Raw genomic sequence first — 24,379 nt, forward strand, 5'->3', positions numbered from 1 at the left:
TATGTTGATTAATAAAGTTTATTATGATAGGAGTTATGATCTCTTGAAATTGATAAAAAAAAAAAAAAAAAAAAAAGACATTTTTGCACCAACCCAATAATAGTGCTCAATAATAAAGAGCAAGGTGTACCTTTATTTATATTCAAATAAACATCTTCTAAACACAAACATATTTTTGTCAATAATGTCAACACAAACATATTTTTGTCAATAATGTCAACACAAACATATTTTTGTCAATAATGTCAACACAAACATATTTTTGTCAATAATGTCAACACAAACATATTTTTGTCAATAATGTCAACACAAACATATTTTTGTCAATAATGTCAACACAAACATATTTTTGTCAATAATGTCAACACAAACATATTTTTGTCAATAATGTCAACACAAACATATTTTTGTCAATAATGTCAACACAAACATATTTTTGTCAATAATGTCAACACAAACATATTTTTGTCAATAATGTCAACACAAACATATTTTTGTCAATAATGTCAACACAAACATATTTTTGTCAATCATGTCAACACAAACATATTTTTGTCAATCATGTCAACACAAACATTTTTGTCAATAATGTCAACACAAACATATTTTTGTCAATCATGTCAACACAAACATATTTTTGTCAATCATGTCAACACAAACATTTTTGTCAATAATGTCAACACAAACATTTTTGTCAATAATGTCAACACAAACATTTTTGTCAATAATGTCAACACAAACATTTTTGTCAATAATGTCAACACAAACATTTTTGTCAATAATGTCAACACAAACATCTTTGTCAATAATGTTAAACATATTTGTCAAAATTAACACGAACATATTTTTGTCAATAATAACATGAACATTTGTGTTTTTTTAAAAGTGGAAAGAAAAATTTCTTTTGTTGCTATCAGTTTATGTTAATAAAAATTAAATTTACATACGAGATGCCTTCAAAACGATGAAAAAAAATAACATTTTACTTATTTATTACAGCATTAAAAATTAGCAACAAAATACAGTACAGTATATAATACACATGTATATAATCAAATAACATTATAAATAACACCATAAGATGGGGCAAATACATAACCGGGAGCCGAAAAAACATTGTATTCCACATCGTAATATGAGAAAAAAAAAATCGTATCCTAGAGCGATCGTATCCCGGGGTTCTACTGTATTACTTACAAGATGCCTTCAATAAGTTTCCAGACTTTTTTTTTTTTTTTTTTTTTTTTTTTTTTTACAGGTATTTAAAATTGTAGTAGATTCTTGAAAATTAAATATGTTATTGCTATATATCTTATGAGATGACTGACCAATTTTTATGATTTCAGGTTCAAATGAACAGCTACAGCAGTAATTTGAATACACCCTACTAAAGCCTGATTGTCACGACAGGTGAATTTCAAAAATGCAATCTGGACGTGAAGACACTTTAGAAGAACGATATGCAATAAAATTCTGCTTTAAACTTGGAAAAAATGCCTCAAACGTATGGAATGCTTCAGACTGTTTTAAACCCCTCTTGTATGAATCGAGCATCAGTTTTTGAGTGGTATAAGAGAGTCATGGAAGGCAAGAAGTCTGTGACGGATAAGAGGTGTGGGAGGAGTAAGGAGGAGATAGAAGAGGCAGAGACGAGGGTCACTGACACTCCCACAAGAGGACATCCATGGGGCCTTCCAGAAGTTGTTGGAACCGTACAACAAGTGCATTGCAGCCGGAGGAGATCACTTCGATGGAGGGGTGGGGGGGGGCTAGAGTTTCATGTGTGTACTACCAAAAAAAGTCTGGAGACTTATTTAAGGCACCTCGTAACTAATCTTTATCATTATCAGCTATTATTAAGATTATGACTACCATTTGTTTTGTTTTTTTGTACTCAGAAAAAATAAACTTGCATACGTGGATTACTGAAGCTAGTCAGATACACATACGTTCACTTATTACTATAGCCTTATATTTCATTTTTTTTTTTTTTTCAAAATCTTTTTTTCATATGAAATCAAACAGAATCTTTAGTGATATTAAACTTCAAAAGAAAAACAAAATGTAAACATAACTTCACCAACTAGTTCAACTGTGTTAGGGGTGATGGCAACGTGCATTATACTGGATTTAATTTCTTAATCGAATAACCAAGTGAGGGAGGTGGAGGGGGGGTGATTTTGGTCAAGCACAAACTTTGAAATTCAAACCTAAGCTCATCTGGTAATTAGATTTTTCAACAATTATGATAAACATCAAAATATAAACTATGTCAGACTCATATTTTTATTAATTAAACCATAACATCAATGTGAAACACTTTGGAGCATTTCCAGTGACTGATGGTGAGCGACATGGTAACACCAGGTGAGACGTCGTTACGCAATACATTTTCGTTACGCAATACATTTTCTAACGGAGACTTTTATTGCAAGACCTTCGATATTTTCAGATGGAAAAAAAAAAAAACTGTCATTCTCACTATACAGGACTCTATGGATAAATTTATATTTAGTTGACCTTTAACAACTAAATATTTTCATTCCTTAGTCAAATAGAAAAGTTACTAACCAAATTCACATGATTTTTGGAATATGACATCTTTATTCCATAAATGAGTATGGACATCATAAAAAGTTTTTTTTTCTGCTTTTAAATAAGTGTAATTCTTAATAAGAACCAAGTTAAGACTTGAAAATATAAACGTTCGAATTTCTTCAGGCGTTTTATAAACAGCCTTCGTTAAAAAAAAATTCTATTAAAGTTTTGTTGTTTAAATAATTTGACTTTGTTTTATTTAAACGAACAAAAAAGCTGAAAAGATAGTTTTCACTCAGCTTTGGAATAGTGCCAGTGTACGAGCAAAATGAACGCCGATGCTCAAAATGTATAAACATTTTGACCCCTCCCTTTACTTAAAAATTCACCAAAAATCAGGAAATTAACCAATTTTAATGAAATTTTCAGTATTTATCAAATAATGATCACGGAATATATTGAACCCATTATTTTTATTTAAATCTTAGTGGAAATGTATTATTTTGTTTAAACAAAAAATATCTTTACTAAAGTTATGGTTTTCTGTAGTAAAAAAAAAAAAAATTATTTTTGCTTTCTTTATGAAAATAGAGTATTGTAAATTATAACAATTGAAAAAAAAAAGATTAATTTTTACAGGAACATTACGAAAAAAGTCCCTAAAGTCTGTATTAATGAATTCGATATAACTATAACTACCGGTATTATCATTTTGAATCAAGCATTGTTTATTTAATATTTTCACATAAAAAAATGATAAAAAATATATTACTTTTTCTAAATTACAGGTTTTGCATAATTTCTATATGTAAGATTTTAGTATTTTTCTTGTTTGCATGAATGTGAAACTTTCAGCATAACATAATTTTTATAGAATCTTGAACAATAATTAAAAAAAATTCATTTAAAAACAGGAACATAGAAAAATAATTAAATTAAAAAAGTGGTAAAAATGATACAAACATTAAGGATAGGAATGTACGGATGCATGTCTGGGGGCGGGGGAGGAAAACTAGAACACCCTACCTACTTTTAATTACATGACGTCATTTTCAGCCAGCCTTTCAACTTGCTGAAATTTTGGACTTCCGTATACTCCGTGTTTACAAAACTTGCGATTTTGCGAATGGCAGAATCCCTTGCTTTTTAGGCTAATTAAGCTATTTTTTATACAAACAAGGTGTTTTGTTTTCTTTAATTCAATATCTTAGGACTTTAGTAATTATCTTTAAAACAGACCCAGAAAACTTGATATTTATCTTTTAAAGGATTTTTACAATTTTTTTCAAAATGTAGCTGAATTGGTATGAAAACATTTTTCATAACTTTTTTTTCACATGTACAAATATTTTTTTCCTTTTTGAAATTAATTTTAGTCTTTAATCTTTCAAATACAATCAAAAAGTAATCGGAAACCTACAAAAAAATTATGATAAATCGGCTTTCAAAACTATGTCCCCCTATCTTTATTCGTCCATTCTTTACTGTACCTATCTTTTATTATTTCTAGTTGTTACTTGAAAAAATATCACTCACAAATGTGACAGTTTCATTCGCAACGTAAAGCTCTGTTATATTACATAATGACGCCTCAACTGGTTTGGTCATGTCACTCGCCATGTCATCCGAAATGCTTTAAAGTGTGTCCCACATTGACATTTATGGCTCAAAGCCACATGATGGGTCGCTTAAGCCATGGAGGAGATTAAGTGATGGCGATTTGACCCTGTCGAACGGCACAAGCAAAATAGCAAGATGAAAAGTTGCAAGTGACTCACGAAACGTCATTTAAACATGAAGAAAAGAAAAAAAAATGAAATATAATAAATAATTCTTAATAATATATACTTTATTTGATGAACCAAGCTATGATGATCACTTTGATATTTCTGAATTTTTTGTCCTCATCGCACATAAAGACTTATTATAAGGGAAACGATTTTATAAATAAATCATTTAAAGATGTTTCATAAAATCGCAACGCTTTCCTGAAACGGCAATTGCAACGCTTTCATGAGACAGCAATTGCAACCCTTTCAAGAGACAGCAATTGCAACCCTTTCAAGAGACAGCAATTGCAACCCTTTCAAGAGACAGCAATTGCAACCCTTTCAAGAGACAGCAATTGCAACCCTTTCAAGAGACAGCAATTGCAACCCTTTCAAGAGACAGCAATTGCAACCCTTTCAAGAGACAGCAATTGCAACCCTTTCAAGAGACAGCAATTGCAACCCTTTCAAGAGACAGCAATTGCAACCCTTTCAAGAGACAGCAATTGCAACCCTTTCAAGAGACAGCAATTGCAACCCTTTCAAGAGACAGCAATTGCAACCCTTTCAAGAGACAGCAATTGCAACCCTTTCAAGAGACAGCAATTGCAACCCTTTCAAGAGACAGCAATTGCAACCCTTTCAAGAGACAGCAATTGCAACCCTTTCATGAGACAGCAATTGCAACGCTTTCATGAGACAGCAATTGCAACGCTTTCATGAGACAGCAATTGCAACGCTTTCATGAGACAGCAATTGCAACGCTTTCATGAGACAGCAATTGCAACGCTTTCATGAGACAGCAATTGCAACGCTTTCAAGAGACAGCAATTGCAACCCTTTCAAGAGACAGCAATTGCAACCCTTTCAAGAGACAGCAATTGCAACCCTTTCAAGAGACAGCAATTGCAACCCTTTCAAGAGACAGCAATTGCAACCCTTTCAAGAGACAGCAATTGCAACCCTTTCAAGAGACAGCAATTGCAACCCTTTCAAGAGACAGCAATTGCAACCCTTTCAAGAGACAGCAATTGCAACCCTTTCAAGAGACAGCAATTGCAACCCTTTCAAGAGACAGCAATTGCAACCCTTTCAAGAGACAGCAATTGCAACCCTTTCAAGAGACAGCAATTGCAACCCTTTCAAGAGACAGCAATTGCAACCCTTTCAAGAGACAGCAATTGCAACCCTTTCAAGAGACAGCAATTGCAACCCTTTCAAGAGACAGCAATTGCAACCCTTTCAAGAGACAGCAATTGCAACCCTTTCAAGAGACAGCAATTGCAACCCTTTCAAGAGACAGCAATTGCAACCCTTTCAAGAGACAGCAATTGCAACCCTTTCAAGAGACAGCAATTGCAACCCTTTCAAGAGACAGCAATTGCAACCCTTTCAAGAGACAGCAATTGCAACCCTTTCATGAGACAGCAATTGCAACGCTTTCATGAGACAGCAATTGCAACCCTTTCATGAGACAGCAATTGCAACCCTTTCATGAGACAGCAATTGCAACCCTTTCATGAGACAGCAATTGCAACGCTTTCATGAGACAGCAATTGCAACGCTTTCATGAGACAGCAATTGCAACGCTTTCATGAGACAGCAATTGCAACGCTTTCATGAGACAGCAATTGCAACGCTTTCATGAGACAGCAATTGCAACGCTTTCATGAGACAGCAATTGCAACGCTTTCATGAGACAGCAATTGCAACGCTTTCATGAGACAGCAATTGCAACGCTTTCATGAGACAGCAATTGCAACGCTTTCATGAGACAGCAATTGCAACGCTTTCATGAGACAGCAATTGCAACGCTTTCATGAGACAGCAATTGCAACGCTTTCATGAGACAGCAATTGCAACGCTTTCATGAGACAGCAATTGCAACGCTTTCATGAGACAGCAATTGCAACGCTTTCATGAGACAGCAATTGCAACGCTTTCATGAGACAGCAATTGCAACGCTTTCATGAAACAGCAATTGCAACGCTTTCATGAAACAGCAATTGCAACGCTTTCATGAAACAGCAATTGCAACGCTTTCATGAAACAGCAATTGCAACGCTTTCATGAAACAGCAATTGCAACGCTTTCATGAAACAGCAATGCAACAAAACCATTGTTAGCTTTCAAAATCCATTACATAACTGACACAATAAAGGCGGCATGTCTACGTTGCATTTATCAAATTTTTTCCTTAGATGTTGTTCTTATTTTTATGTTCATATTCACAAAGTTTTGATGAAGAGGTTAAAAGGCAGGTCAAGTGCTCTTCATCTTTTATTGGCAATCACCTGAAGATGGTGTCTTGATAAAAGCACTGATCCTTATCACCTCACTGTATTAGCATTAAGAAGGGCATCTGACCTTATAAAAATCTTTTCCCACTTAAGGAAATAACTTTCAATGAAACCTGATCAGAGATCAACGTTTGAAGTCAATTTTTAAATGCCGTCCAACATACATCAGTATGTTAAACAAATAATGTATTTGTAAATAAAGTTTAAGTATAAAAAGAACGATCAGTTTAGTATACAAAAACAAATGCAATTCTCCTAAATTTAAACTTGCGATATTTTTTATTTTGAGAAATATTTGATAAAATTTGGGTGTAAACAAAACAGAAAGACAAGGGAGAGGAAAGACATAGGATGGAGGAGGACAAGGGGGTAGAGATGGGGCACAGAGAGGGAAATATGAGAGAGAGAGAAAGAGGACAATATGAGAGAGTGAGAGAGAAAGAGAGGGAAATATGAGAGAGTGAGAGAGAAAGAGAGGGAAATATGAGAGAGAGAGGGAAAGAGAAAGAGAGGGAAATATGAGAGAGAGAAAGAGAGGGAAATACGAGAGAGAAAGAGAGGGAAATACGAGAGAGAGAGAGAGAAAGAGAGGGAAATATGAGAGAGAGAGAGAGAGAGAGAGAGAAAGAGAGGGAAATATGAGAGAGAAAGAGAGGGAAATATGAGAGAGAGAGAGAGGGAAATATGAGAGAGAGAGAGGGAAATATGAGAGAGAGAGAGGGAAATATGAGAGAGAGAGAGGGAAAGAGAGGGAAATATGAGAGAGAGAGAGAGAAAGAGAGGGAAATATGAGAGAGAGAGAGAGAAAGAGAGGGAAATATGAGAGAGAGAGAGAAAGAGAGGGAAATATAAGAGAGAGAGAGAAAGAGAGGGAAATATAAGAGAGAGAGAGAAAGAGAGGGAAATATAAGAGAGAGAGAAAGAGAGGGAAATATAAGAGAGAGAGAGAAAGAGAGGGAAATATAAGAGAGAGAGAAAGAGAGGGAAATATAAGAGAGAGAGAAAGAGAGGGAAATATAAGAGAGAGAGAAAGAGAGGGAAATATAAGAGAGAGAGAGAAAGAGAGGAAAATATAAGAGAGAGAGAGAAAGAGAGGGAAATATGAGAGAGAGAGAGAAAGAGAGGGAAATATGAGAGAGAGAGAGAGAGGGAAATATGAGAGAGAGAGAGAGAGAGAGAGGGAAATATGAGAGAGAGAGAGAGAGAGGGAAATATGAGAGAGAGAGAGAGGGAAATATGAGAGAGAGAGAGAGAGAGGGAAATATGAGAGAGAGAGAGAGAGGGAAATATGAGAGAGAGAGAGAGGGAAATATGAGAGAGAGAGAGAGGGAAATATGAGAGAGAGAGAGAGGGAAATATGAGAGAAAGAGAGAGAGGGAAATATGAGAGAGAGAGAGAGAGAGGGAAATATGAGAGAGAGAGAGAGAGAGGGAAATATGAGAGAGAGAGAGAGAGAGGGAAATATGAGAGAGAGAGAGAGAGGGAAATATGAGAGAGAGAGAGAGGGAAATATGAGAGAGAGAGAGAGAGGGAAATATGAGAGAGAGAGAGAGGGAAATATGAGAGAGAGAGAGAGGGAAATATGAGAGAGAGAGAGAGAGAGGGAAATATGAGAGAGAGAGAGAGGTAAATATGAGAGAGAGAGAGGGAAATATGAGAGAGAGGGAAATATGAGAGAGAGAGAGAGACAGAGAGGGAAATATGAGAGAGAGAGAGAGACTGAGAGGAAATATAAGAGAGAGAGACAGAGAGGGAAATATGAGAGAGAGAGACAGAGAGGGAAATATGAGAGAGAGAGAGACAGAGAGGGAAATATGAGAGAGACAGAGACAGAGAGGGAAATATGAGAGAGACAGAGACAGAGACAGAGAGGGAAATATGAGAGAGAGAGAGAGAGAGAGAGAGACAGACAGACAGAGAGGGAAATATGAGAGAGAGAGAGAGAGAGAGAGAAACAGACAGAGAGGGAAATATGAGAGAGAGAAAGAGAGGGAAATATGAGAGAGAGAAAGAGAGGGAAATATGAGAGAGAGAAAGAGAGGGAAATATGAGAGAGAGAAAGAGAGGGAAATATGAGAGAGAGAAAGAGAGGGAAATATGAGAGAGAGAAAGAGAGGGAAATATGAGAGACAAACAGAGAGAAAGAGAGGGAAATATGAGAGAGAGAGAGATAGACAGAGAGGGAAATATGAGAGAGAGAGAGACAGACAGAGAGGGAAATATGAGAGAGAGAGAGACAGACAGAGAGGGAAATATGAGAGAGAGAGAGAGACAGACAGAGAGGGAAATATGAGAAAGAGAGAGACAGACAGAGAGGGAAATATGAGAGAGAGAGACAGACAGAGAGGGAAATATGAGAGAGAGAGAGACAGACAGAGAGGGATATATGAGAGAGAGAGACAGACAGAGAGGGATATATGAGAGAGAGAGAGACAGACAGAGAGGGAAATATGAGAGAGAGAGAGAGACAGACAGAGAGGGAAATATGAGAGAGAGACAGACAGAGAGGGAAATATGAGAGAGAGACAGACAGAGAGGGAAATATGAGAGAGAGAGAGACAGACAGAGAGGGAAATATGAGAGAGAGAGACAGACAGAGAGGGAAATATGAGAGAGAGAGAGACAGACAGAGAGGGAAATATGAGAGAGATAGAGAGAGACAGACAGAGAGGGAAATATGAGAGAGAGAGAGACAGACAGAGAGGGAAATATGAGAGAGAGAGACAGACAGAGAGGGAAATATGAGAGAGAGAGAGACAGACAGAGAGGGAAATATGAGAGAGAGAGAGAGACAGACAGAGAGGGAAATATGAGAGAGAGAGAGAGACAGACAGAGAGGGAAATATGAGAGAGAGAGAGACAGACAGAGAGGGAAATATGAGAGAGAGAGGGAAATATGAGAGAGAGAGAGAAATATGAGAGAGAGAGAGAGGGAAATATGAGAGAGAGAGAGGGAAATATGAGAGAGAGAGAGAGAGGGAAATATGAGAGAGAGAGAGAGAGGGAAATATGAGAGAAAGAGAGAGGGAAATATGAGAGAAAGAGAGAGGGAAATATGAGAGAGAGAGAGGGAAATATGAGAGAGAGAGAGAGGGAAATATGAGAGAGAGAGAGAGAGGGAAATATGAGAGAGAGAGAGAGGGAAATATGAGAGAGAGAGAGAGAGGGAAATATGAGAGAGAGAGAGAGAGGGAAATATGAGAGAGAGAGAGAGAGGGAAATATGAGAGAGAGAGAGAGAGTGAAATATGAGAGAGAGAGAGAAGGAAATATGAGAGAGAGAGAGAAGGAAATATGAGAGAGAGAGAGAAGGAAATATGAGAGAGAGAGAGAGAAATATGAGAGAGAGAGAGGGAAATATGAGAGAGAGAGAGGGAAATATGAGAGAGAGAGAGACAGACAGAGAGGGAAATATGAGAGAGAGAGAGAGGGAAATATGAGAGAGAGAGGGAAATATGAGAGAGAGAGAGAGGGAAATATGAGAGAGAGAGAGAGGGAAATATGAGAGAGAGAGAGAGGGAAATATGAGAGAGAGAGAGAGGGAAATATGAGAGAGAGAGAGGGAAATATGAGAGAGAGAGAGAGGGAAATATGAGAGAGAGAGAGAGGGAAATATGAGAGAGAGAGAGAGGGAAATATGAGAGAGAGAGAGAGGGAAATATGAGAGAGAGAGAGAGGGAAATATGAGAGAGAGAGAGAGGGAAATATGAGAGAGAGAGAGAGAGGGAAATATGAGAGAGAGAGAGAGGGAAATATGAGAGAGAGAGAGAGGGAAATATGAGAGAGAGAGAGGGGAAATATGAGAGAGAGAGGGAAATATGAGAGAGAGAGAGGGAAATATGAGAGAGAGAGAGGGAAATATGAGAGAGAGAGGGAAATATGAGAGAGAGAGGGAAATATGAGAGAGAGAGAGGGAAATATGAGAGAGAGAGAGGGAAATATGAGAGAGAGAGAGGGAAATATGAGAGAGAGAGAGGGAAATATGAGAGAGAGAGAGGGAAATATGAGAGAGAGAGAGACAGACAGAGAGGGAAATATGAGAGAGAGAGACAGACAGAGGGGGAAATATGAGAGAGAGAGACAGACAGAGGGGGAAATATGAGAGAGAGAGACAGACAGAGAGGGAAATATGAGAGAGAGAGAGACAGACAGAGAGGGAAATATGAGAGAGAGAGAGGGAAATATGAGAGAGAGAGAGAAATATGAGAGAGAGAGAGGGAAATATGAGAGAGAGAGAGGGAAATATGAGAGAGAGAGAGGGAAATATGAGAGAGAGAGAAATATGAGAGAGAGAGAGAGAGAAATATGAGAGAGAGAGAGAGGGAAATATGAGAGAGAGAGAGAGGGCAATATGAGAGAGAGGGAAATATGAGAGAGAGAGAGAGAGGGAAATATGAGAGAGAGAGAGGGAAATATGAGAGAGAGAGGGAAATATGAGAGAGAGAGACAGACGGAGAGGGAAATATGAGAGAGAGAGAGAGAGAGAGAGAGAGACAGAGAGGGAAATATGAGAGAGAGAGAGAGAGAGAGAGAGACAGAGAGGGAAATATGAGAGAGAGAGAGACAGAGAGGGAAATATGAGAGAGAGAGAGAGAGAGAGAGACAGAGAGGGAAATATGAGAGAGAGAGAGAGACAGAGAGGGAAATATGAGAGAGAGAGACAGACAGACAGAGAGGGAAATATGAGAGAGAGAGAGAGAGACAGACAGAGAGGGAAATATGAGAGAGAGAGAGACAGACAGAGGGAAATATGAGAGAGAGAGAGGGAAATATGAGAGAGAGAGAGGGAAATATGAGAGAGAGAGAGAGGGAAATATGAGAGAGAGAGAGAGGGAAATATGAGAGAGAGAGAGAGGGAAATATGAGAGAGAGAGAGGGAAATATGAGAGAGAGAGAGGGAAATATGAGAGAGAGAGAGGGAAATATGAGAGAGAGAGAGGGAAATATGAGAGAGAGAGAGGGAAATATGAGAGAGAGAGGGAAATATGAGAGAGAGAGGGAAATATGAGAGAGAGAGGGAAATATGAGAGAGAGAGGGAAATATGAGAGAGAGAGGGAAATATGAGAGAGAAATATGAGAGAGAGAGACAGACAGAGAGGGAAATATGAGAGAGAGAGACAGACAGAGAGGGAAATATGAGAGAGAGAGACAGACAGAGAGGGAAATATGAGAGAGAGAGACAGACAGAGAGGGAAATATGAGAGAGAGAGACAGACAGAGAGGGAAATATGAGAGAGAGAGACAGACAGAGAGGGAAATATGAGAGAGAGAGAGAGAGAGAGAGAGAGACAGACAGAGAGGGAAATATGAGAGAGAGAGAGACAGACAGAGAGGGAAATATGAGAGAGAGAGAGACAGACAGAGAGGGAAATATGAGAGAGAGAGAGAGACAGACAGAGAGGGAAATATGAGAGAGAGAGAGAGACAGACAGAGAGGGAAATATGAGAGAGAGAGAGACAGACAGAGAGGGAAATATGAGAGAGAGAGAGACAGACAGAGAGGGAAATATGAGAGAGAGAGAGACAGACAGAGAGGGAAATATGAGAGAGAGAGAGACAGACAGAGAGTGAAATATGAGAGAGAGAGACAGACAGACAGAGAGGGAAATATGAGAGAGAGAGGGAAATATGAGAGAGAGAGAGAGGGAAATATGAGAGAGAGACAGAGAGGGGGAGGAAGGGTGTTGGAGAGGAGGAAGGGTGTTGGAGAGGAGGAAGGGTGTTGGTGAGGAGGAAGGGTGTTGGTGAGGAGGAAGGGTGTTGGTGAGGAGGAAGGGTGTTGGAGAGGAGGAAGGGTGTTGGAGAGGAGGAAGGGTGTTGGAGAGGAGGAAGGGTGTTGGAGAGGAGGAAGGGTGTTGGAGAGGAGGAAGGGTGTTGGAGAGGAGGAAGGGTGTTGGAGAGGAGGAAGGGTGTTGGAGAGGAGGAAGGGTGATGGAGAGGAGGAAGGGTGATGGAGAGGAGGAAGGGTGATGGAGAGGAGGAAGGGTGATGGAGAGGAGGAAGGGTGATGGAGAGGAGGAAGGGTGATGGAGAGGAGGAAGGGTGTTGGAGAGGAGGAAGGGTGTTGGAGAGGAGGAAGGGTGTTGGAGAGGAGGAAGGGTGTTGGAGAGGAGGAAGGGATAGGAGTTTTAAAAGAAAGATGTTACACATACTTTAATTCTTATATTTTGATATCCCTGTGCTCAGACAATGCTGGGTAGCCATGCTAGTACTAAATTAACTCTTGCAGTACAATTAGTGGTAGCAGTACATCATACTTAGACTTAAAAATTTGACACTTTTCTCTTTATATGACAAAACAAAAATCCAAAAGCATTGATTGGATTAAATAAATCAATTAACAAGATCGAAAAGGAATCTTTTTTTAAATAGACAAATTCATTCGAAAATGAACAATGAAACAGACTTTCGTTTTATATAGCTTTCTTTCATGAAGCTATTCAAGTCAATAAAATAAGGGATATTTTACTTTATTTTATAAATAAAAATTTGAATCTTTGTTCTCCTCTAATTCTTAAACTGCCTTATTTTGAGCATGTCTATTTTGGTAAATTATTATCCTTAGAAACCATGCTGTCAATAGAATAATAAAAATAGGATTTTTTTTTTTTTGTAAAAACCATCCAACACATGCCAGCATGAAAAACAATTCGGTGGTGGTGGTGGCGATATTTCCAGGATGTTAATTGGTAATCAAACAAAAAAAAACAAAAAAATCAAATCTCATTTTATTTTCTATTGATAAAATGGGAACTAAGAGTAAAAATTTGCCCTTTAAAAGATAAGAGTTATATTTTTAAAGCAGAAAACAGTATTTACAATTGGTGTACCTTTGCAACGGAGGGGTGGGGGGATTTCTTATATATCTACCCAGGCATTATCAGTTCCCTCAAAGTTTCTATGTCCTTGCAATCTTTTACCATTTACTTTTCATTTCAATAACTAATGTCTATTATAGACATTCGTTCGTCTTGGAAAATACTCAAAACGGCAGAGAAAACATTCTTATTAATAAAGAAAAATCAATATATTTATGATGAAAATTGCAGACATGTCATAATTTACAAGACGAAAGAAAACTGACCACCATTTTCCCAAACGGATAGATAGAACGATGTTAACTGCCGAGTGTATCACAAACTAGCATCTCTCCTCTTTAAGATATCCTAATAGTATTAAAGACCGCTGTGATTGGAGGCCTTGAAGTGATCCTCCCTTTAGCTACCAGTGATCGATGGAGTGTAGTAATCAGTCTCCGTTTCAAGAAAACTTCAGGATTGATAGTGACCGTGCATAACACTTTGCATTGGCTAGCATGGCACCTTCTGGATCCGAAAAGATACTCATGTGAGAATTAAAAAAAAAAAAAAAGACAAAAAAAAAAGACAAAAAACAGACAAAAAAAAAAGACAAAAAACAGACAAAAAAAAAAGACAAAAAACAGACAAAAAAAAAGACAAAAAACAGACAAAAAAAAAAGACAAAAAACAGACAAAAAAAAAAGACAAAAAACAGACAAAAAAAAAGACAAAAAAAAGACAAAAAAACAGACAAAAAAAGACAAAAAAAAGACAAAAAAAAAGACAAAAAAAAGACAAAAAAAAAGACAAAAAAAAGACAAAAATAAGACAAAAAAAAGGATAAAAAAAAGGATAAAAAAAGGATTAAAAAAAGGATAAAAAAAAAGGATTAAAAAAAGGATTTAAAAAAAGGATTTAAAAAAAGATTAAAAAAAGGATTAAAAAAAGGATTAAAAAAAAGGCAAAAAAAAAAAGACCCATTTCATGACATGGACAACCAAAAAGCAGGTAAAAATCGAGAAGCATTTTTATGACCAAAGAAAGCCTCAATTCTGCATGGTCGAAAACCTACCAACAGATGGAATAACTACTCGAACGAAGCTATCTGTGAAAACAGAGAACATCTGTCACATAGAATGGATCTGCTAAGAAAGGACCACCTTGAACCAAGTAAAAGCAAAGATTAAGACAGCAACCTTTACAAGCAATTGCCATTGTTGAAATCCCAGACAGCCAATGGAACACATCTTCAGTGACGGGATCAACTTGTACTGATCCAAAAAACTGTTATTAAATGCCTTAAAAATTGGTTTCTAAAAGAAGAAAAGGTATACGATTTGAAAAAGTTGTGGCAAAAGGAAAGACCTAAAAAAATTGAAAAATTATGACTGACAGACCAAACAATTGACCCTTATCTTCTGAATGGATGTTTAAAGGGTGATAAATTATTGCTTTACTACATGCAATTGAACGCGAGAGAACGGATAGGATTTGAACTTAATTCACTGTTTCCATAGTTTGTGCTTCTGTAAGCATTATGTTACACCCACGTATCATCGGCAATCGATTAGGATGAAGAAAGGTATGAGTGGGGATGTTAATTGAAAACAAACACCCGGGTGAGAAGTTTCATGAATGACTCAGTCTCCACCCAGGTCTCCAACAAAAACCGACCTCAGTCCCCCGGGGACATTGTGTATAATATTTGTTGACACTGGACAATGTATGAAATGTAAATAATGATGCAAAAAGGCAGATTGTGGGGTGAGGAGGACGGGTGGGCTATGTCTAATCAGGAAAGCTAAGATTCTATCAGCCGGGGCAGGACTAAGGGCATGAAATTGTTTATAGAGATGATTAGGACTGATGGTCTTTTATAAAAAAGAGAGAGAGAGAAGGAGGGAGAGAGAGAAGGAGAGAGAAAACAGAAGGAGAGAGAGAGAGAAGGAGAGAGAGAGAAGGAGAGAGAGAGAGAGAGAGAGAGAGAGGAGAGAGAGAAGGAGAGAGAGAAGGAGAGAGAGGAGAGAGAGAGGAGAGAGAGAAGGAGAGAGAGAGGAGAGAGAGAGAAAGGAGAGAGAGAGGAGAGAGAGAGAAAGGAGAGAGAGGAGAGAGAGAAGGAGAGAGAGAAGGAGAGAGAGAGAAGAGAGAGAGAGGAGAGAGAGAAGGAGAGAGAGAGGAGAGAGAGAAGGAGAGAGAGAGGAGAGAGAGAAGGAGAGAGAGAGGAGAGAGAGAAGGAGAGAGAGAAGGAGAGAGAGAAGAGAGAGAGAGGAGAGAGAGAAGAGAGAGAGAGGAGAGAGAGAGGAGAGAGAGAAGGAGAGAGAGAAGGAGAGAGAGAAGGAGAGAGAGAAGAGAGAGAGAGGAGAGAGAGAAGGAGAGAGAGAAGAGAGAGAGAAGAGAGAGAGAGGAGAGAGAGAGAAGAGAGAGAAGAGAGAGAGAGAGGAGAGAGAGAGAGGAGAGAGAGAGAGGAGAGAGAGGAGAGAGAGAGGAGAGAGAGGAGAGAGAGAAGGAGAGAGAGGAGAGAGAGAAGGAGAGAGAAGGAGAGAGAGCAGCTTTGTAATAAGTGGAGTTATCATTTTTTTTCTTATAGTGATATCAGTATCGAGAGTCTGTAAAAGTATGAGATATTTTTGATGGTCATCGTTGGTTATTATATTTAGTGCTAAATCTATGGTTGTTGCTTCTGTGCTGAAAATTGAAGATTCGTTTGGGAGTCTTTCCTTTAGTTTTAGTTTTTTGTGGATTGCTGCGCATCCTACTTAGTCTCCATCTTTTGATCCGTCGGTGTAGATTTGTGTGTATTTTTTATATGTATTCTTTATATGTATTCTGGATGTTAAGCAGTTCTTCATGGAAGATTGATGAGTGGGTTTTCATTTTGTGATATTTATTTAATTTTAATTATTATGTGTGGTTGTTTGATCATCCAGGGTGGAGTTTTTTATTTGTTATATTTATGTATTTTTGTTATGTCTATTTGGGCTTCTGTGAGGAGGTTTTTTATGCGGAGGCTAAAGGGTTTGATGATGTTTTCTTTCCTGCTGTTCATTGTAAATTTGTAGTAAGTAGTCCAGTGATGGTTTTTGGTATTTTTTTGAGAAATTGGTAATGGATCTCATCAGGGCCGACTGCTGTATCGTGAGATTTGTTTATTGCCTCCTCTAGTTCTGCGCTATTAAGTAATTAGTTGTAATTTTCTTCATTTTTTGATTTGAATTTTATTTTTATTTTTTCTTCATTTTTTTTTTTTTTATATAGCTTGGAATTTTTTATTTTGGTGTTTTGATGATGAATTCATTGAGAATTGTTCTGCTGATTTATTTGCGATATTTTGTTTGTCGGTAATCTTCATACTGTCGCATATAAGGTGTTTAGTAGGATTCTTTGTATTTTTTCCTGCTATTTTTCTGATCATCTCGCATACTTTTTTGGGTTTTGTGTTTTGATTAACTTTTGTTACATAGTCTTTCCACGTGATCCGTTTTGATTCTTTCATAGTTTTTTGTGCTTTTGCCTTGCTGTTTTTATATATGTCCAAATTTTCTTTCGTTGGACTGTTTTTGAATTTTCTTAAGTTTGCCAGTCTTGTTCTTATGGCTTCTTTGCATTCTTTACTGAACCAGGGTTTGTTATATTTTGTAGAAGTGGAGCTTTTTGGTATGTTCTCCTCAGCTATTGTGAGTAGGTATTGCTGAAATATGTGATGTGTTCTGAGTTAGGGTTCACTTCAGGTATTAATCTGTGTTGACATGCATTTTGGAATTTTTCCCAATTTGCTTTTTGTACATTCCAGCGAGGTGTTTTATCTTCTAATTTGTAGTTCTCGTTTTCTAATATAATTGGAAAGTGGTCACTTCTGCATGTATCCTTATGTGTTCTCCAGCTATAATCCATGTATATAGTTGGGTCACAGTGTTATATCTATTGCTGATAGTGTTCCCATTGCTGGGTGCATGTATGTATTGAGTAGACATAGCTCGTTTTGGTTAATTATTTTTTCAAATGATCTAGCCTCTTTGGATGTGGAAAGAAGCTCCTTCCCAACCGGGTAGCCTTCCGCGATTTGATATCGCTAAATTAAATAGCTGAAATGAAAGGCTGTGTATTTTTACTTTGAACAATAAAATAACTGAAATGAAACGCTATGTGTGTAATTTCAATGAAAATTATTCGTCTGCTGCGCGTTCGTTTGAAGCGCCCTGATTGGCTGATAGAGTATCGTACCGCTCGCCATGTTCCGGCGTTTTCCGACGGATGTCGATCAACGCTCGGCTAAGATCGTGAAATCGGTGGGTAAAATACTGCAGGAGTACCGTTGTTTTTTTACTGCCTCATTTAGTGGTATATAGTGAACACAGGGTATTAATCTGTGTTGACATGCATTTTGGCATTTTTCCCAATTTGCTTTTGATACATTCCAGCGAGGTGTTTTGTCTTCTAATTTAGAGTTTTCATTTTCTAATTGGGAAGTGGTCACTTCCGCATATATCCTTATGTGTTCTCCAGCTATAATACATGTATATAGTTGGGTCACATAGGGTTATATCTATTGCAGATAGGGTTCCCATTGCCGTGTGCATGTATGTATTCTCTTTGTTATTTAGTAGACATAGCTCGTTTTGGTTAATTATTTTTTTCTATAATCTGGTCTCTTTTGTTGTTTTTTTTTTTTTTTACTGTCCCACCATGCATTGTGACTATTGAAGTCTCCCAGCAGTAAAAATGGTTTAGGTAGTCGTTTGATTATATTGTTTAATTCTGCTTCGTTTATTGCTTCATTTGGTAGTATATAGAGTGAACACAGGGTTACTGTTTTGTGTAATGTTGCAGTTATTGCAACAGCTTGCATATTTGTTATTAAGTTCACTGTGCTGTGTGGAATGTTTTTATTTATCAGTATTGATGATCCACCGGTGGCTTTGTTAGATAATTTGTTTATGTGGTTGTATATTGAGTAATGTTTTATGTTAATTTTTTCATTTTCTTTTAAATGTGTTTCCTGTAGGCAGATTATTGCAGGACATGGGGATTTGATGAGTATTTGTATTTCTTCGATAATTATTTTTAATCCTCTTATGTTCCATTGTAGGATTTTGTTAGCCATGGTTTATATTTTCTTTCTTTTGTTTTGGGTTGTTGGATTCCTCGATCTACACGACTTCCAAGTCCTGGAGGCATAGTGTTTTTGCTTGTCTTTATCTTTGGATCATGAGCTAGGGCTTTTATTTGTTTTTGTTCGTGATCCTGATGTTCTGTAGGAAGGTTTTAGTTCTTGCTTTGTTTCGTTCTCTTTTTTGTTAATTCTTTCTTGTATTGGTAATTCTTTGATTCTGGATGTGCTAGGGATTTGTGAGAATTCTATTTGTTTGATTTGGTGTTTTTATTAATTGGTTTTTCTTTTCTTTGTTTTGTTTTATTTCAGAGTATGTGTTCATTTTTGTGGTATCTGTAATTATTGGTTTTATTTCAGTTATGAATTTTTGCCAGTCGTTTGGTCCAAGTTTTCTTAATTTTTCAACGATAATATCATATTTATCTTTTTTTTTTTCTGTAATTTCCTTTTTGGTAATTTGTGCATAACTTTTCTCAGTCATATATCTGTCTACAATTTTCCTTGGGAATGATATTTTTTGTTTTATTTTTGTTTTACTGTTACAATTTCTTTTTCCATATGTCACAGCTCCTTGCATAGGCTGGGTGGTCTTCTCCACAGTTTGCACATTTGAATTCGTTTGTACACTCGTTTGTATTGTGGTCTGAGTTTCTTTGGTTACATTTGCCGCATACAAGTTGATTGTAGCATGCATCCTCGTTGTGTCCGAATTTTTGGCATTTTTGACATCTAAGTGTGTTTGGTATAAATAGTTCAACTTCTACAATTGCATAACCAATTTTTATTTCTGTTGGGGCCTTTGGTGTTATATAGGTGTTAGTTAAAATTGAGTTTCCATTTTTTTTAATGGATATTCTTTTTATGTCTGTTAGTCCTTGGAATCTTAGTTCGGTTTTTATTTCATCAATTGAACAGTATGATAGTTCTTTGCTTCTTATAACACCCTTTGATGAATTCATTTTACCATGGGGATATGCTTTGATCTTTTTATTATGGAATTTTTCCATTTTGTGAAGGATATTGACATCTTTTTTTTTATTCACTTCTACTAGAATTGTTCCATTTCTTAAATTCTTAACTGCTTTGGGTGATATTCTTGCAGCGATTTCTTTCTGTATCAAGAATGGGGGCAGTCTTGTCAGGAGGTTGTCATCTTCAGCTTCCAGGATAATAAATCTTGGAAAGTTTTGATTTTGTAGTTCTTCCTCTGAGCAGGAAATATCCGATATTTCCACGTGATATCTTTTGGGAGGCTTTTTCGTTTTTTTCCATTCCTATTTTTGGTTATTTTTCACTTTTACTGCTCCCCACCCGCCTCAGAGCCAGGGATACAGCAGAAGTATACTCTTCTTACTGTTGGATTCCAGCACCTGTGCTTCCTTCATCCCCTCCAAGAGTCTTATTCTTGGAAGGGATGTTGATTTTCTAGCCATTTTTCGTCCGTACTCAGAGCGTGTTTTCTTGTTTGTCTGATTTGGGGCTAGGCGTGACCAGCCGACTGATCGGAGCGGGCCTTTCCGACCGCCCATCTAGCCGAGGTAAGGGCCAAAGGAAGAGGAGGAAATCATTTCTATCCTCTGCAACCCTCAACCGCCAGGATTCCGTTCCACCGTGTCACGGGTCGTCACCCACGGCAAACAAGTGGCCCCATTGAGGGACTTTTACTCTCTGCAGGGGGGGGGAGCAGATGGTGTATTCTAAAGCCCCAACGACAGGGCGAAGTAAGGGGGGGCTGTTTTTATTTTTGCAGAACATATTTAAGTTTTACAAAAGAGAATAGAAAATAAAAACAGGAATTCAATGTAAGTGCATTTCGCCTCAGGAAGCCAAAAGACAGCCTGATCTGGGAGCAGGAGAAGGAGAAAGGGAGAGAGAAGGAGAAAGGGAGAGAGGAGAAAAGGAGAGAGAAGGAGAAAAGGAGAGAGAAGGAGAAAAGGAGAGAGAAGGAGAAAAGGAGAGAGAAGGAGAAAAGGAGAGAGAAGGAGAAAAGGAGAGAGAAGGAGAAAAGGAGAGAGAAGGAGAAAAGGAGAGAGAAGGAGAAAAGGAGAGAGAAGGAGAAAAGGAGAGAGAAGGAGAAAAGGAGAGAGAAGGAGAAAAGGAGAGAGAAGGAGAAAAGGAGAGAGAAGGAGAAAAGGAGAGAGAAGGAGAAAAGGAGAGAGAAGGAGAAAAGGAGAGAGAAGGAGAAAAGGAGAGAGAAGGAGAAAAGGAGAGAGAAGGAGAAAAGGAGAGAGAAGGAGAAAAGGAGAGAGAAGGAGAAAAGGAGAGAGAAGAAGAAAAGGAGAGAGAAGAAGAAAAGGAGAGAGAAGAAGAAAAGGAGAGAGAAGAAGAAAAGGAGAGAAGAAGAAGAAGAAAAGGAGAGAAGAAGAAAAGGAGAGAAGAAGAAAAGGAGAGAAGAAGAAAAGGAGAGAAGAAGAAAAGGAGAGAAGAAGAAAAGGAGAAGGATGGGGGATGGGATATGGGGAGGAGAAAAGGAGAAGGATGGGGGATGGGATATGGGGAGGAGAAAACGAGGAGACGAGGAAGAGAAGATGCGGAGAAAGACAACTAGATAAAACATTTCAGAGATGGATAGTGCAGGTGATTAATTGGACTGTGCATAAGCTTCTAAAATTAAATGCACCTGTTATCAAAATATTTTAAAAAATGAAAGATGAAACCTTCCAACAACCTGCCACCTCTCCAGTGGTGCCAGAAGTGAACCTAATCCCAGATAATTATTTCAAGAAAATAATCATCCAAATTACTTAAGATGTCATTCATCATTTCCTATTTTTAGCACCAATAACATTTTTAACTTCCAGCGAAGCTGGTCAGTTCAATTTTTGTTGTCGATAGCAATAGGAATGTTTAGTTTTGAATTCATTCAAATAAATCGATTGCAATTGTCAGATGAGAAAAAGAATATTAACATACAGCCATTCCATCGACGTGGAAATTCCCTACATTAAAAAAGTTTTTGAGATGAGGATGAATAATTTAGAATACTCATTTCTTACCCTGGTTGTTATTTTGACATGGAAAAATTTAAAAGGTGCTGATTAGCAATCAGTTTTAAGCGAATCTTGTGGTTGAAGGTTTAATCCTTATTACAGGCAACAATAACTAAGAATAATATAATAATTAACTAGCAGGAACGCCTGGCATAACTCGGCCATAAAATATGCTTAAATATGATATTTTAATTTATGCAGATTTCATATATATTATTATAGAGTCAATTTTCTATAGATTCTGATCCATATATATATATATATATATATATATATATATATATATATATATATATATATATAATAAAAGAGGCACAGTTTTCCCCTCTGGACCAAAATAACGTAGGTTTACAACAGACGCCACGTACAAATTTCTCATGTCTAGCCTATCAGCCACTATCTTATGTAACTTTATAAATACTTTTCTGACACATCCAGGTGTTCAAATAAAGTCCTAAATTCCTTCTGATGAGCTACAGAGGAAGTAGTCTGGATTTCTCCCCCTATTGCTGAAGTCCTGTTACTGATCCCTATAAACACTGCAGGGATTAATACCTATGCTATGGATATTGTCGTGACACCCTTAACCGATTCATAAACTAATAACCCAAACGTTAAATTCCTGTTCGTTGATTCGAAAAATAAGAAATTCTCCCTTATAACATTTCTATTCTGATTGGCTTAGATCAGACCGATCCCTTATTCCAGATTACAATTCTGCTAATTGTTGCATTTTTTAAAATTCAACGGTTGTAACAATCAGGCTTTAGTAGGGTGTATTCTAATTCCTGCTGTAGCTGTTCATAATCAAATTATAAAAATTGGTCAGTCATCTTATAAGACGTACAGCAATAACATACTGACTTTTCAAGAGTCTACAACAATTTTGAATGTCTGTACAAAAAAAAAGTCTGGAAACTTATTTAAGACACCTTGTATATACAAACCCACATACACACACTGATACCATTTGCAATTCAGTGAGCATGCACATATTCTTATAATCATAATATTAACAAGTTTCTCACTTATGTTTAATGTAGGTTTGATGTGCTGGCATGTATGGGATGCGTTTTAGAAATTGACACCCAAACAAACCTATTTCCAGCCAGGACAGTCCATCCTTATTACTTAGTCTTGTGTTTTCCTTGGCTTACCTCTGCCAACTTAACTTGCTCCCTCAACTGTTCTACATCTAACCCAACAACTTTCATTCATTCTTTCAACGTGACCACACCATCAAAGTCTCCTGTTCTGCACAAATATCAATACTGTCCAGATTCAATCTTCCTCTGTAATTATCAGAATTCAACCTGTTTCTAAGATTTACGTTACATGTAACATTCTCATAACATTTCTATTCATGCAACACAGGTATTCAACTCTCACTGGCCAGGTTTTTCTTCCATACACACTGTACAAATTTAATTTTCCTTCAGTAACTACGAGTTTACTTTTAATTCATTTTAATTTTGAGCTTGAAAATAAACAGAACATATGCTTGACATTGATGGGAATTTTGCATCTATTGGTTAGTGCTTTTTTTATCTTTGAACATAATAATTGTTATTTTTTCATTTGTGTAACTATACACAGATTCGAAAAAGTGGTCAAAAATAAATATATAACAAATAAATGTTATCAAAGGTAAGATAGGTTATTCTTCTACCTATCTGGAAAAGTTTTTAGTGGTTTTACTCATTTTAAAACGTGTAATCTGTTCGAAAATCAGTGTTTATCGATATATTTTAAAAAGAAAAATGACGGCATGCTCGTTGTTGAACACAGTAAGTTTGGGAAAATGAGTTCAAACAAATACAAAATACTGTTAGAAACCCACCGAATATATGTCTGCATATGTCACGATAACATATACCGAGTAAGTTTCTAACAGTATTTTGTATAACGTTGTGTTTAAACTCATTTTCCCAAACTTACCGTGTTCAACAGCGAGCAGGCCGCCATTTGCATTTTTCAAATACATAGGTAAACACTATGTTTTTGGAGCCAAATAAACACATTATATTAAATAAAAACACGAAAAAAATTATCCAGTTAGGTAGAAAAGTAACTTGCCTTTGATAACATTTGTTATATATTTGTTTTTTGACAACTTTTTCGAATCTAGGTGTATAGTAAAACAAACCTTATTTGCTTTATACTAACTCGCTTTGCTAGCTTGCTATCACTTTACAAATTCGCTACTTGAAATACTTGAAACTTGGCAAAAAAAGCTGAAATTGAGATTAATTTCCCACCGCATCAGGTATACAAGAAACAACCTATTCCCTAAACAACTCTAAGTTTCAACTAAAAAGTCAAAATTAAAAAAAAGACAAATTTCTCATTTATAAACTAGCTGTATTAAACCGGCATTGCCAGGTTGAAAAATATTGGTGGCCAGAGGGTTTAATTAAATACCCTAACTTGTTACAATTTTCCTGGAAGTGGATCACCTGTTGGATTTGTGGAAGCATAAAATACATCAATTTTCGTCTATGAAAATCAAATGAGAAATAGCATTAAGGGGAAATAACTCTTAGGGCTTAAAGATGGTGTTCTATTGCATAAAGTTAAATTAACTTGAAATAAGACAGTGTGAAAAATGTGACCAACTTTCAAATTTAATTGGTTGGAGTTTTAAAAAAAAAAAAAAAAGTTACATTTTTTCCGATTTAACGTGGTGCTAAGCAAGATGTTAAATAAGTAATGGAAAGTCAAATAGGTTACAACTTCTGCCAGGTCAAACTAAAATGAGACAACATATCTTCAAATATAAGCACTCCATTAGTTTAGTACGGTGTGGGTTAAACCTCTATACTGCTACTTTTTAGTCAGTCTGAGAAATTGTCCTTCATAGCCTCCTTCCAGT

General features: G+C 36.9%; 1 protein-coding gene across 1 annotated transcript in view; it reads right to left on the bottom strand.

The window, feature by feature from the left end:
• LOC145266362 (fatty acyl-CoA reductase 1-like) overlaps positions 1–24,379 on the bottom strand; it is a 255,321-nt gene that overhangs the window by 108,999 nt on the left and 121,943 nt on the right. The gene's annotated exons all lie outside the window — the stretch shown is intronic.

The sequence above is a fragment of the Euprymna scolopes genome, chromosome 41 (genome assembly GCF_053919585.1).
Source record: "Euprymna scolopes isolate OS-2025 chromosome 41, ASM5391958v1, whole genome shotgun sequence".
Taxonomy (NCBI): Eukaryota; Metazoa; Mollusca; class Cephalopoda; order Sepiida; family Sepiolidae; genus Euprymna; species Euprymna scolopes.